Source organism: Macrobrachium rosenbergii, chromosome 48, assembly GCF_040412425.1.
Source record: "Macrobrachium rosenbergii isolate ZJJX-2024 chromosome 48, ASM4041242v1, whole genome shotgun sequence".
Lineage (NCBI taxonomy): Eukaryota > Metazoa > Arthropoda > Malacostraca > Decapoda > Palaemonidae > Macrobrachium > Macrobrachium rosenbergii.
In genome coordinates this window covers 61,226,848-61,244,547 of record NC_089788.1, presented here as the reverse complement: position 1 = coordinate 61,244,547, position 17,700 = coordinate 61,226,848, and the positions used below count along the sequence as shown (strand labels likewise).

Below are 17,700 nucleotides of genomic sequence, written 5' to 3'. Positions count from 1 at the left end.
GGCAAGCTAACGCCTAAGCTTGTGAAGGACAAACCTCATGCACAGAAGTACCTCAGCTTCCAAATTCTTAATGAATTGTGTGGTCAACTGGTTCGCACTGGCCTTACATTTGAGTGACCTGGTTCTATCTCAATGAGTCAGAGTGAGTCAGAAATTTATACATACATACATATATATATATATATATATATATATATATATATATATATATATATATATATATATATATATATATATATATATATATATATATATATATATATATATATACATATAAAAGTGAATGTTTGTATATTTGTTTGTCCACTACAGAAATCCGAACCGCTTGACAGACCCAGACAAAATTTTGCACACAGCTTCTATGTCACCCCATAAAAGTTTGTAACTCGAAATCAAACCCTATCCTGTGACAGACATACAAATACAGACAAAACAAATGAAATTTTCGTTTTTACGTCACCTTTTCCTTCAACTTTCTGGGTTAATTCTCATTTTCCACTGACGCTACGCCTATTATTACAGGCGCTGTCAGACGTATGATTTAATTAAACTCCTCCCACTGCAAACCTATCATCAGTTTAGTACATCCAAAAAATTAAACAGATGTGTTTGACTGCATTAGAATTTCTTTCATTCAGCCATAAAGCAATGCAATTCAAAATATAACTTCTACCACCACACCAGTCAGGCCTTACAATCCTCGCCACGGAGATGTTTTTGTCACAGGCTTAACCCCCCTCATTAAAAAAACTACTCACGTCGAAATTACCACATTTTTTCAGTGTTCATCTAAAGCCAAACGTATCTCAATCATACCCTGCCAATAAAATACAAATTCTTAAGTACCTTGTGGTATTACCACCATCATGTCTTAGTACTTAATCCACAAAAAAAAAATTGTAGGGCTTAACTTTGGAGATCAGAACTAGTTCATTACCATCCGTGCAAGCGTATTAGCAGACTAAATGCTGCTGTGACAAAACTAACCCCCATTAAAAAATTACTCGTGACGGAATCACCACATTTTTTTCAGTATTCATCATAAGCCAAACGTATCTTAATTATACCTTGTCAATAAAATACAAATTCTTAAATACCCTGATGTACCACCATCATCATATCTAAGTACGTAATCCACTAAAAAATCACGTATATCGACAATTTCTATCAGGGCCAGTACTAGGAATTGCTGGGCCCAATTAGAAAATTCAACTCCCCTCCCCATCCCCTCTTCCCTTCATTTTCCCTCACCTTCCCTCCCCTATCCCTTCCTTCTCCCTTGCCCTCCCCATCCCTCCCTACCCATTCACCCCCCCATCCTTCTCTAGTTCTTAGTTGGGCGATTGGGTTCCGTTCTCAGTTAGCACTCTCTTGGCCGCGAGTTCGAATCTCCGAGCGGCCAATGAAGAATAAGAGGAATTTATTACAGGTGATAGAAATTCATTTCTCGCTATAATGTGTTCGAAATTCCACAATAAGCTGTAGGTCCCGTTGCTAGGTAACCAATTGGTTCTTAGCCACGTAAAATAAATCTAATCCTTCGGGCCAGCCCTGGGAGAGCTGTTAATCAGCTCAGTGGTCTGGTTAAACTAAGGTATACTTACTTTTTCTCCCCTCCCCTCAACCTCCCCCTTCCGTTTCCCCAACCTTTCCCTTCCCCCTCCCCCTTCCACCTCTGTCTTCTCACTTCTTTACCCTTTCTCTCCTCCTTCTTCCCTCTTTCCCCCCCCCCCTCTCCCTCCACTACCCATACACTGTTATTCAGTTTTAACGGGCCTACCTGCAGGTTGTTATTCAGTTTTTCCGGGCAGTGCTGGTTGGTCAGCTAGTATATATATATATATATATATATATATATATATATATATATATATATATATATATATATATATATATATATATATATATATATATATATATATATATATATATATATATATATATATATACATATATATATATATATGTATGTATGTAGATATACATATATATATATATATATATATATATATATATATATATATATATATATATATATATATATATATATTTTCTTTTTCGTTTGGCAGGGTGGTACAAAGATGACACGGCCATCTGGTTTCACATCAAATCTTTAGGGATGAGGTTGCTATCCCCACAGCCTTCTTTACTGACTCCAGCAGATCCTAGTATCAATTTATTACTGGGTGGACTGGTTTGGCAGTAAGCCAGGAGCGATCCACAGACCTAGAAAGCGTGAGACGTGTGATGCAGTACTACAGTCCTTTTTTCCTTCAAACTCGCCCCCCCCCATTGAAAGAAATGGCTTAATGAGGAATAAATTCAATGTAGGGAGAGAGAAAATAAGGAAAGACAAGGGAGATTTACAAGGACCAATAAAGAAGGTGGAGGCGTTTCCTGCTGGCACTGAACACCCGAGGGAAAAGCCCCGAGATCCTCTCCCGGAGACAACAGCCAATCTCCCCAGAATTTAAGGACCAACTTTCCTGGTAAAGTGTGTCTGTCTCTGGCTGCGAGTTTGTTCGAGGATATGTAAGCAAGGATGTTCCTTTCTCTCCCGTTGCTTTCAACGTTAATTTCTAATTCAGGGAAGGAAAATTTTGCTTCGGATCCTTTTCGCTTTCTTGATGTAATTAAATCGTATTACTTGTTCTTTGATGTTATGTACTATTTAGTAGTTATGTTGTTGCTACAACAGTTCAAGTAGTTTTCATATTCTTTAATGGACACGATAATTTCTGAATGGTCTTATCAATTAGCGTAAGAGCTTTGCCTAAGTTTTTTATTGGATGCTAAAGGAAAATTTGTGGGCATTTTCATTTTCGAAAACTAACTTACTTCATCTCAGGTGTCTGTGACTTTATTTTATAATTTTACGAAGAGGCCAGGAGAAAAATACAAAATGAAGTATTAACTGCTGCTCTTAAGAAAGAGGGAAAGATCTGCAGACAAAGACCAAATAAGACTATTGTCTCCAAAGGTCTTTGTTGCAAGTCTTGTGGGGAAAAGGATCATAAACCTGAAGACGATGAGACAACGCTAATCAAAGGCAGCAGCATCCAAGGAGGTTATAGCTTTTGTTTTTATCAAAGAGGACATAACTTTTTGTTTTATCCCAACAAACACACACACACACACATGCGCGCACGTCATCATGCCTCTTGTTTCTCTCTTTCACAGCACAAGAGAGCATCAGTGAAAGGTTTTGGGTTCGGTATGGAAGGGGCAGGAACGGTCGGAAACGGCTCCCTTGACCTGCGGGGCCTCTGATGAACTTGGCACTCATTAAGTATTCACTGGTCTATTGATTCCAATACAAATCAAATACAGTCCTTTTTCACCAAATAACAGATGAAAATTTTAAATTCTCGAATGGCAGTTTCTTATTTGTAATATTCCCTCAAAAGAGAAATAAACTGTCCCAGTCAGTGTCGTTTTGAGCCTTAATAAGTCATATTATTATTTCTTATCTTTTAAAACCACTAACAACAACAAAAATGATCTTCTAAGCGTTAGTTTGGTCAAGGTTTTCGAAATACTGTATGAAAAATCGATACGGCTCATATTTTGAATTCTCCCAAGTATCTACTCTAATGAGTCTGAGTAAATTAATTTAAACTATCTTAATTTAATTCCTAATTATTTCTTTCCCAGAAACAACTTAATTTACTTTTATTTCTTTCCCAGAAAAAACTGAATTTACTTAAGTCCATTATCGTTCTAATCATAGTCACCAGCCTAAACTAATATATTATGAGACTGAAGTTATCTTTCGTTTCAGTTCTTCAGTAAAAACATGAAAATAATATATCAACGAGCTACAGCTATGCTGTTACACACAATTCAGTTTACTTGGGTCATAAGTAAACTGAATTGTGTGTAACAGCATAGCTGTAGCTCGTTGATATATTACAGCTATGCTGTTACACACAATTCAGTTTACTTGGGTCATAAGTAAGCTGAATTGTGTGTAACAGCATAGCTGTAGCTCGTTATATTATTTTCATTAATTACATATTTACATTTATAAAAACACTAACTGTAATTACAAGGTCTTTAGAAAGCTTGCAAACCCCAAACAAAGTACTTTAGTCACTGTGAAGTAAAGAACTTACCGGAAGACAGTATTTCCTTTTAATTAAAGTATAAAGGTGTACCGCGATCAAGGCTGAAATGCTGAAGTGTAGCCGAGGGTCATTTAACTGGTACTGTTGCATTACAAGTGCTCCCAATGCAAGCACCCTATTTAGTTACTTGCATACAGTTCAAAGTAACTCTGGTATATCTTCGTTCAGTAGAAACTTGTTCGAAACTGCCATGACTCGGAGGACTAGCAAAACCTGCAAGATTGGCAATATTGTTAGTCATTACCAACACTGATTGGGTAACTTTCAATACACGGTATTCTGAAAATTTAAGATATTACTAGGTCAAGTTATTATCCGTGGCAAACAAATCGGCTGAAACTATGGCCGCGATAAACATTGTGAGAAAGTTGAACAACTAATCTTTCTGTTCCTAACGTTTAAGACATGCAGCTTTTATTTATAAATAAATTTAATTAAAATGTTAAATCTTATAATAAATATCTCTCAGAATATGACGTACGACGAAAGTCAGTAACTTTTCGATGTATTTTACTAATTGTAGCTGGATACTGACTGCATGGGTATTTAGCTTCCAAAAAATTGAACTACACGACCGCTAATGCCCTTTTGGTAGGCTTTATTCAGAGGTTACATCTCGTGGGTCTTAAATCCTCAGATATAATCATGTTGAAAGTCACATTTACTATCAGTCAACAATAGTTAAAAAGGCTCCACCTGATAGACATTATTTACATCTACATTTATTTATTATTATTGATTTTTTGTGCAAGGACCCCCCCCCTCTCCTGAAGTACGATAGACAAATTCTACCGTACGCCCTAAAGGGGGATGATTAGCTTGCAGAGTGTTTGTTCCGAGTATGCAAATAGAGGAAAGCTCATCGCCGCTTCATTTTGAATGGAAAATTGTAGTTACCAATGCAGTTCGAAAAGTCAGCATCTCTAATTAAGTTCCGGGATGGCTGATATTAGGATAATCAGCAGAATCTTGATACTTGAAAAATGGAACATAATTTATTAAGTTTAACTGACATTAAGATAGTCATGTACTAAATCCCAAAAGGAAGATGGCCAAACGATATAACTCTAAAACGAAAAAAATACAAAAATTTTTGTTTTGCTAGTTCATCCATGTGCCAAGTACATAAAATCCTTTATAAACTCCTAACATATGCGGTCATAGACTTTTGCTTACAACAAAAAACGAACCACTGCGCGCAAACTGAAAGCAACCAAACACACGAACTATGAACTTTTCTCTACTTAAGAACACTTTATTTACGAACAGGATCTGTTCAACTGTTCAAACGGCATATCTCCTTTCAAAGGACAAGGATGACGGAGAAAGTATTCTTTCCTACAAGGATTGGTCAGGCAGCGTATCTGGCTCCAAGAAGCAGAATATAATTAAGTAATTTGTGAGGTCTAAACATCAATCGGATATTACAGAAAAGTGACAGAAACGGTCATTACTAATTTTTCCAATAAAATCATCGTCATAAAAGAAACCACAATACATGACGCATAGACATTCCTTGAAATCCCATGCAAAACAAACGATCTAGGGGCGTAATTTACTATTTTCCTCCATATTTTAGTTAGTATATAGTTGATAAAGCAAGATTTAATAAATTACACGCATTTCGGTAATGGTAATAACTAAACTTTAAATTAGAAAAAAAAAAAAAGAATATATAATATGTATATAGATATATATATATATATATATATATATATATATATATATATATATATATATATATATATATATATATATATATATATATATATATATATATATATATATATATATATATATAATTAACTTTATCACATACACAATTGTTCTGTGAATTGGCAGAATTACTAAAAGGACCTCATTCAAACTGGATGGTATATAATGGAGTATTTATTCAAAAAAAGTTACAGGCTTTCTTGGACAAACAGTCCACATTATCAGGTATCCGTACAGTGACCAGACGCGTAGTCCAGCTGTATTTACTGTACAGTATATCTGTGGGCTGGGTACTTTTAATCCTACAATCGCCTAGCTCCTCCTGTGTGACCCACACCCACTCGTGACCTTGGCCTTTCTCTGCCCGCTTCTTCTTCCAGGTGCCCGTTTTCCGTGCGTCTTCTTGCGTTTTTCCTTCGTTTCATTGCTACTGTAGAGTGTACGATTTTTCTAGGTATGCTGTCTTCAAAGCCGTTTCCGGTGTTCCCTGCCATTGTGTTGTTAGTGCATGTTATGAATGCGTTATCTACAACCAGTCTGGCTGTTTTGTTGGTGTTCCTGTACAGAAAAACTCATATTTTCCCAGTCTACTTTATGGTCATTTTCCCAAAAGTGTTTGGCAACTGCCGACGTCTGATTATAATGCCTTATGTTCTGCAGGCGTTGTTTGCTTCGCTCTTTACATGATTTGCCAGTTTCGCCATAGTAACCATCTTCACAGTCTAGACACGCTGCCATATATAACCCCCCCCCTCTAATGACTTTTTGTTTCTAACTATCTTATTCCTAATGGTTTTTTGTAGCTGCCTATCAATCTGAAGTGATCTAGCTTCCAATTGATGGGTGTAATAGAGTTGTTGTCCAGGACTGTAATTATTTTCTTCCCTACCAAATGTTGCTTTTCTATCCTTTCCCTCTCCCCAAATTGGCTTTTCTTTGCCTTGATTTGTGCCCGCTCCCACCAATACTTAGGGTGTCCTAATCTACTAAAACTCTCCCTCAGGTATTCCAGCTCTTCATCTAAGAATTCGGGACTGCAAATCCTATAAGCCATAATGGCCAACCCTGTCATTAATCTTATTTTTATTTCTTTCCTATGACTGGAGAACCTATGTATTGATGAATTGGTGTGTGTTTTCTTCCTGTATACCTTGAATTTTAAATTTTCCCCTTCCTTCTTTACCAGGACATCCAAGAAAGGAATTTCTCCCGCCTTCTTTTCTTCTATTGTGAACTTGGTGTGTTCATTTAGTTTATTTATGTTTTCTAGGAACTTGTGTAGATACGTGGATGACATCTTGATTATTTATAAGGAAGAAAGGGAAGATCTACACAAGTTCCTAGAAAACATAAAGAAACTAAATGAACACATCAAATTCACAATAGAAGAAGAGGAGGGAGAAATTCCCTTCTTGGATGTCCTGGTAAAGAGGGAAGGGGAAAATTTAAAATTCAAGGTATACAGGAAGAAAACACACACCAATTCATACATACATAGGTTCTCCAGTCATAGGAAAGAAATAAAAATAGGAGTAATGACAGGGTTGGCCATTATGGCTTATAGGATTTGCAGTCCCGAATTCTTAGATGAAGAGCTGGAATACCTGAGGGAGGGTTTTAGGAGATCAGGATACCCTAAGTATTGGTGGGAGAGGGCAAACATCAAGGCAAAGAAAAGCTATTTTGGGGAGAGGGAAAGGATAGAAAAATAACATTTGGTAGGGAAGAAAATAATTACAGTCCTGGACAACAACTCTATTACACCCAATAAAAGGAAGCTAGATCATTTCAAACTCATAGGCAGCTACAAAAACACCATTAGGAATAAAATAGTTAGAAACAAAAAGTCGGTAGAGGAGGGGTATACTGTATATGGCAGCGTGTCTAGACTGCGAAGATGGGTACTATGGCGAAACTGGCAAATCATGTAAAGAGCAAAGCGAACAACACCTGCAGAACATAAGGCATTATAATCAGACGTCGGCAGTTGCCAAACACTTTTGGGAAAATGACCATAAAATAGACTGGGAAAATATGAGTTTTCTGTACAGGAACACCACCAAAACGGCCAGACTGGTTGTAGATAACGCCTTCATAACATGCGCTAACAACACAAAGACAGGGAACACCAGAAACGGCTTTGAAGACAGCATATTTAGAAAAATCGTACACTCTACAGTAGCAAGGAAATGAAGGAAAAACGCAAGAGGACGCACGGAAAATGGACACCTGAAGAAGAAGTCGGCAGAGAAAGGCCTGAAGAAGAAGTCGGCAGAGAAAGGCCAAGGTCACGAGTGTTTGGGGGTCACACAGGAGGAGCTAGGCGATTATAGGATTAAAAGTACCCAGCACACAGATATAAATACAGCTGGACTACACGTCTGGTCACTGTACGGATACTTGATAATGTGGACTGTTTGTCCATGAAAGCTTGTAACTTTTCTGAATAAATACTCCATTATATACCATCCAGTTTGAATGAGGTCCTTTATAAAGGTACAGTTTGAATGAGGTATATTTATATATATATATATATATATATATATATATATATATATATATATATATATATATATATATATATATATATATATATATATATATATATATAGCATCATAGCCTCCAACGTCTCATAACGTAAAGAGCCTCTGTAAAATTTCCCCACATCTCTTTTCTTTGCTTAGTCTTCCACAGTCTCCCATCTCATTGTTCTCATCCCAGTAGTTCTGGGTCATTTTAGATACACAAGCAAAACCGCAATTTTTTGTTAAAACTTAACTTAACCTGCTTCAAGCGAACACGCAGAACAAACTAATGATAGAAGCAAGAAAATTGCTGCGCTTAAAAAAGAAACAAAAATCTGCAGAGAAGGCCGACCAAGATGGCTGCCTCCAAAATCTTCCGTTACAAGACTCGTGGGAAAATATATCAAAAACTTAATGACGATAAGACAACGTTACAGACCCAAGGAGTTTATCCACTAAGACTTTTATTAAAGCGGACTCAAATTGCTATCTCTCTGTCTGTTTGTCTCTTCCTTCTTTGTATGTGATTAAGCTTCTGATTCTATTTATTTGACTTGCTGGAGAGAGAGAGAGAGAGAGAGAGAGAGAGAGAGAGAGAGAGAGAGAGAGAGAGAGAGAGAGAGATCAATGAATAAAGTGTCGAATCTTAAATTGTAAAATTTAAAGTTTATTCTCAAAACTGAGATTTCTTCAGTGATACTGTTGTAATTTGATGTTCAGATTTTCTTTTATCAAGTAAGTTCTTTCAGAAAGTAAAAGAATCATCAAGGGGAAGATGGTGAGATTCTCATAATTACCAGAACACTTATGAAGGCAATGTACGCAGCAAAAGGTAAAATGTATAAAGTTATTTAATAAACTGCCATATCACATAAATGTGAGTAAACTTCTTTATCACTAAAACAAACTTGGTGCAAACATCACTAAATACCGTTTACCATGAATAATAGTATTTGCAACACCACTAACAAATGCCGGAAGGAAGTTACTGAAGGCTTCGATTTGAACAAGCTGCCAGTTGAATACGAGCAGCCGAAGGGGAATTCACGAAGATACCAGTAATAAGGAAGAGTATGAGTCCTGCAGCAGTCACTAACCTTAGATACTGATGCAAGAGGCAGTTTTTAGGTCGACCATTCACCTTTTGTCTCTTTCGCATTTTAATTGACCCACGTCACTGGTGTGGAATTTCTTGAGAAGTGAGCACACAAAGGGATGCTGAAGGCTGCAAGACAATAGAGAAGAAGGAAGAAAGGTTACTCAAGTACAATACGACTCCGTGAGCAATATAAAACAATATACACCCACTGGTTGCTATGATCCTCAAATTATTTGCAAAATAAAATCGTATTTAAATCATCCGAACCTTGAACCAATATGGGCGGGTTTAGCACAAGATAGAAGTGGCAACATCCGAGATGAGCCATTGTGCAGAACTGTTAATCTTAGACAGCTGGGACCTCATGGGAAATACGAAGCAGAGTTGGCCAGCTATTCAAAGTCTTCCTCGTCTTCTCACCTGCATCTAAAGCAAAACCAGGATTAAAATTTATGGCACAGGCACAGTTTATTTACTTTTTTTTATTTATTCATCCAATTTATTTACTTATTTGCTTTTTTCCTTACAACGATCTGATTTTAGTTTAGCCTAATCTATAGTTTCAAAGGAGCTATTTAGTGACTAATTTCAGAATGTGAGGATAAAAAAATGTTATCGCAAAGTCTTTACCAGTTGAAAGGAAACAAAGATGAATTTGATTTTGCCTGTAAACGGAAACAGCGTTGATTACATTTCAACATCTACCCACGCACATATTATTCTGAATTACTAAAGCACAACAGTGAAAAGACTTCGTTGTTTTTTCTTCCATTCACATTTATCTCGACCCCCTTCGTATTTCTCCAGTCTTTATTTTTTCTTAAAATTCCATTGACGAATGGTTCTCTGGTTCATTTACCGAACGACGCCAAGCAAACCTAAATAGCTTGTTTCAACTGAGCAGCTGGGAAATGGGATCCATTATCTTGTCACTGTCGCTGTTCATGTCAAGTTCAACTTACTCTCAAAAGACTTGCCAGAAAACAGCGGAGCTTCTCCTTCCCCTGCTGTGAATACCACACGACATGACACGTGGCACCGACATTACTGGGCATTAGCACACCATTTCAACGTCCCTCACATGAATCATAATACAAGGACAATCCGTTAAAGATATTGATATTAATTTAGATGACAACGAATATCACAATGAAAGACTTATGCCGCATAAAGAAATAAAACATTAGTTTTCGATTTCAGTGAAATGTCTGTCCATCGATGTTATTTTTATTGATTTTTTATGAAACCCCTCAGAAATTAATACAGTGTTTTTATTTGAGACTCACTTGCGAGATTTTATTCAAGACAAAGAAAATATCCCTTTTGTATACGCAAAGTTTAACAATATCAAAACAGGTTCAACAGTCGAAACAAAATAATCTTCCTTGAGGCAACTTGATGCCAGTATGTCTCCCATTGTGCTTTGAAAAATGCATGACCTTTCACACTCCATTGTCGCAACGAAAGAGAATTTTTTTGCTTTGTCAAGAGGCCACTGTACAGTTTAAACTTCCCAGAAGAGAACTGAAAAGGATAGCGTTGAAGGAACACACGCACATACACACGCCCACACTTTTATATATACATATATATATATATATATATATATATATATATATATATATATATATATATATATATATATATATATATATATATATATATATATATATATATATATATATATATATATATATATATATATATATATATATATATATATATATATATATATATATATATATATATATATATATAACTGGATAGATTTAAAGAATCTATCCAGAGAAAAACCAGCATGGACTGCGTAATTGTATAAAATATCTTCCGAAAAACAAGGATTTTGTTGCGTCTACATGATTACAAGAAGAAAGATACTAATATTGTAAAAAACAACATTTACTCTACATTCATGAAATAAATAAATAAATAAAAAAGACATAAACATATATATAAATAAACAGACAAAGAAAACCGATAAACAACATTTAAAAGGGGAATAAAAAATGATACAGACTCAGGTGATGTTCATTATTCTGTACCCTCGAAAAAGTAAATTGCCTTAGGATACATGACTAATTATATTTAGTTATATGTAGAGAGAGAGAGAGAGAGAGAGAGAGAGAGAGAGAGAGAGAGAGAGAGAGAGAGAGAGAGAGAGAGACAGATAACTAGATATGACATGAACTTTATAAAACTCCATCGTAACAAGTGCAGACGAAGAGAATAACTGAATGATGTTTGATAAGGAAAAAGGACAGAATCAAATTCCTCCCTCCAACACTAACATTTAATTTTTGGCAGAAATATTGGACGGACGATCCCTCGAGATTAATCTGGAACTTATGTCAAAAGCCAGGCGGGAGGAAGATGGATATTATGACAAGAAAGTTTCTCTAAATAGGTAGCTGTGAAACTATTTATGATTTGATTTACTATACATATTCTTCTTTAGGACGTAAATAAATTAAAACTTGGATATCTAATTATATCCTGATAATATTAAGACCTTCAGCAGAAAATACGATATTTAAGTAAGTAAAATTTACATTAATGTGATGGAAAGTTTGTTTATGCAGAAAAATTCCTCTAAAAGAGTCGCTGTCCACTTGAGCTGGAAAAACTAAAATAAGTGAAAGAACGTACATCCAAATACAAAAGCAAAGAGCTTTCCTAGCACAAACATGAAGAAAGAAAGAAAGAAAGAAAGGGGAGGAAAGTGCTTATTGTACAAAAATACGAGGGAAAATAATATTGGCACATAATACTGGCACAAGAGAGAACTCCTAAACCAATAAAGAAGGGAAGAATTCCTCCACTTCACGAAAGAGGAACAAATGAAATAGCAAGAGAGCGAACGTAGTCAGAATTAAAGCAACGAAATCCATGAATATTCCATTTCTGAATTCTTAATTTCATTACGTAATTGCACCATAGCCTCAGGCACTGAAGAGTTTAATCAAATAAACTTTCTCGTCTTGCTTTGATGTTAGAACACCATTCTCCAAACATTTCTGTTAATTGGTACCGATATTTTATTCATCATAATTTTGTCAGCTGTTAATTCTGAAAGAGTCACTGATTAATTTCTATCTCGTTGGGTTTGTTCTAAATCTAAATAGTTAAAATTCGATTATGTGACGAACACACATCCATATGCGTACGCACGCTTAAAGTATGTCATAGTGAGTCAATATTTTCGAGGTAAGGACGGAGGGACAAGACAGTATAGCCAACCAGGACCTTGCTTCCGAAATTTTCCGCTGTAGATAAGCCCAAGTAATTGTTTCCTCTTGAACTTTACACTGAGGCTTTAACCTTGAGCGCCCGTTAACCTCACGAACCAAGGAAATTTTTCGTGCTCCTTTTGTCAAAGTAGAGTCATTTTGAGGAAACAACGTCATTCTGTGATCATCAACATATGAGAACTTCAATGCCTGTAAAAATACGTCGAGTACTCTCTGTCTCGCGTTGATGACCTTTGTTGCATTATGCTTTACAAGTAAACTGATAAAAAACAAGTAAATTGATAAAAATAAGATTAACTTTACTTGTCCTTAAAAGGGTAAAAGGTATTTGTGAGGCAGCTGATCTTATTAATAATTCATTTCGCCAAAAGAACCTTTTCAAATGATAATCATAACCAAAGCACTATCGTTGACACCTGACCTCGATTAACCTCTGAGGATGATTAATCTCAAGACCTGATCAACAGACAACAAACTGCAATCTTGAGATAAACCAACGGCCATAACTATCAATCAATCATGATCAATATGCAGCCACGATTACCCCACTGGGTAACGAGAGCACATATTGGGACAAGGCCAATGTCAATCTTTCTGTAACAAAAAGTCTTATTGCCTCAGCTAGTTTAAACTCCTAATTACCCTTCCTATTGCCCAACAGTTATGACTATATTCCCTTTTTTAATTTGGTTCTGAGCCCACTTGAGTTGAAGGTTTGGATGCTCAGGTAAAGACTGACGCTGAGTAATGTGATGTGAGTAGTGTACTCAACTCTAACTTTAGAGATAAGAGAGGAAACTATATATATATATATATATATATATATATATATATATATATATATATATATATCAATCTATTTAGAGATAGAGGAATTTATTTATATATATATATATATAATATATATATATATATATGTGTGTATGAATGTATACAGTAAATATACATACATACATACATATATAAATATATGTATATATAATTATGTCTGTATAGATATACATACATACATACATATATAATATATATATATATATTATGTATATATATATATATATATATATATATATATATATATATATATATATATATATATATATATATACATATATACACATATATATGTGTGTAACACATATACAGTATATACTCCCATCTCTAAAGTTAGAGCCCAATATATATCTCTAATCCCTCATCGAAAATACAACACTCCAATTCCCTAACAATTGGAGGCACCAAGGAAAAAAAACACAAAGACCACACTTTTACTGCTGAATCATAGACGGACTAACTTTGCAGAAAACTTTCATAAAATTAGCCTTGCTTCTTACTCCTCTGCTGATATCAGCATAGCATCGAACCTTCTTACACAAACACGATATACTGTATATATATATATATATATATATATATATATATATATATATATATATATATATATATATATATATATATATATATATATATATAAAGAAAGATTAAAAGCATTCGCTGCTGTTAATTTAAGCTTTTTGAAGGTGCAATCTATTGGCGGCCTGCGAAAGAAATTGAAAGAAAAGTTGCCAAATACTGCCAGAATAGAAAACTTAACATACCCTGGTTTGATCACTTTTGAATTTTGACACTTCGTGTTCCGCGGAGATTTTAGTGTATCACGAGTATTTCACTGATCTGCTTTTACCTTCAGTACCTCTGCAAAAAGCTTCCAGTTGCACCACTGTGCATAGTATCCCTATACAAATTACTATACATGGTATCACTAAGGATATTATCCCCTAAAATGACAATATGAATCAATCACATCATTAATAATTATACGGAAACTTTCGTACAGTATGATTTGATAAGCACCCATTCTCATATAACTAGCACGAAAAACAAATACCGTGTGTAGTTACACAGACAAAGTACGCAACATCATAGATTACATAAATTAAAAACTGTTACGAAACAAGGAAAAATATATAAACCGAACTGAACATTATCTTTAGAGCGTAAAGGTCAATAATATAATGGGGCTCATTTAATAACAATAATATAATCTATAATATAATGGTTAATGACCAAACGGAAAGCATCAGAGTAGTATAGCACAGCTGTAACATGCCGATTACAGGTATGCATTGCTCAATTTTTAATACATGTAATATTCAAAGAATGACCCATGCTTCACTCGCAGATACAGTTATAATACCATGAGAGCCAAGGACATAAAAATAATGATGAGCGTGTCGTGAGTACGCAAAAAATAAATTTAAAAAATAAATAAAAGACAAACAAATGAAATACAAAAATCCCTTACAACAAGCATAATAGTTATTGTTTTCTTGCTGTAATTACCGATTGTGTGTAAGCTGACAAATTTGTGACCATTATCAGCATTATCAGCATATCAAAATATGCCCATACCCCCGTAAACTTTCCCTATGCATTGTTTAGTGTATGAAATAAGAAACATGAATGCAATGTACCATGAAAACGTGATGTATTATACGTACATTTACGGTCTCGCATTAATAACTTGCGCCTAAAAATTACGGAAACACTATTAACTAAACAGCATAAGTTTTTTGCTAATGCTAATGAACATTCTTTTTCGTTTTATGGACTGGCAAAGGTATCAGGATATCAAATAAGCTATCTATAGGACATGCTGCACGCCTGAACATCATGTATTCCAGATTTTTACTCTTATCCATTAAAGTACTTGGTGGTAAAATGTTTCTATCACTGGGGGAAGTGGAAACACCAGGAGCAGGCGTGTGAGCACGCCAGCTGAGAAGCAGACGGCCTTCCCAAAGGTGGGCGATCCCAATTGTCTTTGGCTCGAATGTTTGCAACTGTATCATTACTTCGTTGTCGTGTTAAGGTTGTTATGGCAACCTTACGTAGTTTTATGCAATAAACACCTCTCAGCATGAGTATATTTTCACTAACCCATAGTCACATATCAAAGTAATAAAAACAAATAGTATCGGCCTAAGTCACGTAAACACGAGAATTTTACGTTTGCGGAAAGTGTGAGGGATATTCAAGCATTAAATAATGTATATATGAGAAAACATGGACGCAGGCTACAAAGACCCTAAACCTGTGCGAACAAATTCAAGTGCATCTTGAGCATAGGTCTATGTCTCTAACATAATGCAACACCATAATGATTCTTTTTACAGATGCAGGTCCAAGTATCCTCTAATCACAGACCTACTCCTATAATAGTACTGAACTTTATAGACAAGGCTTTTGAAAGCCCAATATTTATCCTCTATAGAGGCCTATTCCTCTACTACAATGTACCGAATTGTAATGATATTTTTTACAATTGAAAAGTAGCCTCTTTTACTATAGACTTATCACTCTAATTTGGTAGAGCTATGATGGCATGATATGCAGGCATGCCTACAGAATTCATGTATATATTTAAACGGGATAGCATAATAGTAAATACTGATAAATGTAATACGGTAAATCTTAAGAGTTTTTGCATAATATTCCAAGCTGGAGGAACAAATTCAACTTCTTCTTCATTTCTTTATCTGTGAATTGCAATTAAAATGAAATTTTACCGGACAACGGTATAAATTAATGATAATATAGAAATGAATGAGTTATTTTCTGTTCCTTCAGTCCATTTTCTTGATCTTCAGTCCAAGCTTTTTGGATCACGTATGTCACTGTGGTGAAGCCTGAATGTATCCCATAGGAAAGAAGAAATGGAATGCACTGGGCTAATCAGTCGCGGTCATCCATTACCTGTTGCCCTGATGTAGCTTGCGAGATCCATCGCCAAGAAATTAGAGACAAATAATGATGCATTCTCATGAGCGTTGCCGCCTTCGATTTCAACTGGCATTGGCGTGTCCGCCTGCATTCGGGTCGTTTCGGCCGTAAGTCATTTAGGCCGTAAGCACGTTTACGTGCAAAATGGGCGCCGTGTTTACTACCAGCCCCTTGGGGATGTACGTAAAACATGAAATAATAATGGTAAATACCACAAACATAACGGTAAATACTATAAACATAACGTCTTACATTGTTTTGGATGTTACGGCCTAAAGTGACTTACGGCCGAAACGACCAGGACCGGTCCGGCCCGATTCTGCCTATTTAGCTGGAAATTTTAAATGTAAGAACTGGTTGAAAATAAACATCCGTGTAATCGAAGTAAAATCATATTTTGTTGTTTACTGTGCTCATTATAGCAATACACAAAGAAAAAGCATTCTCGAAAATTCCTCCTTAAGTATTACACAAGCCTGACAGGCCAAGGCCTAATTGCGTGAAATGCTTTTACGAGAAACGCAGGTCGATCTGTGTGATCTGTTCTCAAACGTCGGGGTTCATGCTTTAGCCTTTATAAAGCCCTTTGATATTGTTGACAATCGAGTGAAAAATATGGAATTTGCCGCTGCTGGCAGCACACCAACATGGTATGTTCTGTCACATGGGCATGTCAGTGCCTGCTAAGAGTAGCAGCATGATCACATTCTTATGACTAATGTGAATGTTTGTGGTACACTCAGACTTATCTAAATGTAAGAGAAACAAAGCACTACCTGTTTTCCCCAGCATGTCCTTGTGAAGAATATCGAAACATCTGCCGTTTGCCAAGATGGACACAAAAGCGCAGGTATGAAGCTGAAACAACCAACCACGTCGGTCACGATACGCTGACTGATCTCCAATCCGCTCGCTCCCGACTTGTGACGTCATCAAAAAACAAAATAATAACTGACATCTACCAGCGCTCTAACAACGTAGTGAATGTCAGATATCAAGCATACTTTAAGCTTATAATTATCTTGTGTCGTCTTTCATCTCTGAGGCTCATTCTGTTCAGCAGATTTCACCAGCCAGAGATTACAACTCGAACGCTTGGCCAGACAAGTGACTCGACTGCGCGGGATGAGGCTCTTCCCTTTCAACATCGCTCCTCTCTTCTCACTTTGCAATACCTCTTCCGGGCAACTGTTGGCTAGGTATT

At 35.7% G+C, this 17,700-nt stretch overlaps 1 protein-coding gene across 2 annotated transcripts in view; it reads right to left on the bottom strand.

Annotated features, from left to right (window-relative positions):
• The window catches only part of LOC136831453 (facilitated trehalose transporter Tret1-like), a 280,303-nt gene extending 262,911 nt beyond the window's left edge, over positions 1-17,392 (bottom strand). Inside the window, exons 1-4 of one of the 2 annotated variants that reach the window (XM_067091927.1) lie at positions 17,273-17,392; positions 9,736-9,894; positions 9,467-9,594; positions 4,116-4,340 (exon numbers count right to left, since the gene is read on the bottom strand). The gene's annotated coding sequence lies outside the window, so the exon portion shown is untranslated. The remainder of the gene's footprint in view (positions 1-4,115; positions 4,341-9,466; positions 9,595-9,735; positions 9,895-17,272) is intronic. The other variant, XM_067091928.1, reaches the window with a different exon arrangement.
• Positions 17,393-17,700: the final 308 nt, after the last annotated feature.